Below are 1,011 nucleotides of genomic sequence, written 5' to 3' on the forward strand. Positions count from 1 at the left end.
AGCAGATAGTGGGATGGCACATGTACCAATCACTATCAGTCTAAACACTCAGCAAAGAGTTGGAGTTTACACAAACTTAAACCTTGACTCAAGTCATAAGGCGAGCTGCTAGTCCCCCACTTAACTTAAAGTTTACTGTGTGTTCCCAAAAGAAAAAATAATAATAAAGTGATCATGCATAACTATACCATGTATGACAGAATGTTAAGATGCATGCTAAAGCTTTTAAACAAAATATCATTCATAGTAAAAAAAAACAACACATAGCATAATAAAAGACAAATATCAAGCTTAGTCCAAGGGTCCCCAATGGAGTCGCCATCCTATCGCACCCTCGTGAGCGGAGCGCGGTGTCGCGACGATCGTTGATTGATTTCGAGGTCTCTTAGTTTTATTTTTATGTAAAAGGGAGTCGCTACCTAGTATTATGGTCACTAGGAAACCTAACTGGTCTTTCAGAGATTCTAAGGAAAGGGACTGGTTGCGTAAAGGGAAGGTGTTAACACCCCTAGTACGCCCTACCTAAGGTAAGCTGCTTGGTGTTTGTCTTATAATTGCTATGGTATTGGTGTTTTCAAATCCTATCAGTTTTTCTCGGTTTGATTCTAACTAAATTTATTAAGAAAGAAATCCAAGGAGATTCAATGCGCTTTACAAGCTCATTTTTCCCTTGGTATTTCAAGAGTTTGCGACTCGTAAATCGCGAGGAAGGACAAAAATTTAGAAATCTAGGGTGCTTTAAACGCCTATTTTTGCCTTAGTGTTTTGTACTCTCACGGCTCGTAAACCGTGGAGAAAAAAAATTGAAATGTCCTCGATTATAATCAAGGCTTCTTTCAAGGATGTGTGCGGATTTATTATTCCTAGAAAATTATCTTGGATATTTACCACTCCGGGTTTCTTTATCCAAATATTAACAGTGAATAATAACAAATTATTTCCGATAATATTTTGGATATTCGTCCTTTAAGGATTTCTTTATCCAAACATTAACGGTGAATAATAGATGAA

The sequence above is a fragment of the Populus euphratica genome, unplaced genomic scaffold, assembly GCF_000495115.2.
Source record: "Populus euphratica unplaced genomic scaffold, PopEup_1.0 scaffold53.1, whole genome shotgun sequence".
Classification (NCBI taxonomy): domain Eukaryota; kingdom Viridiplantae; phylum Streptophyta; class Magnoliopsida; order Malpighiales; family Salicaceae; genus Populus; species Populus euphratica.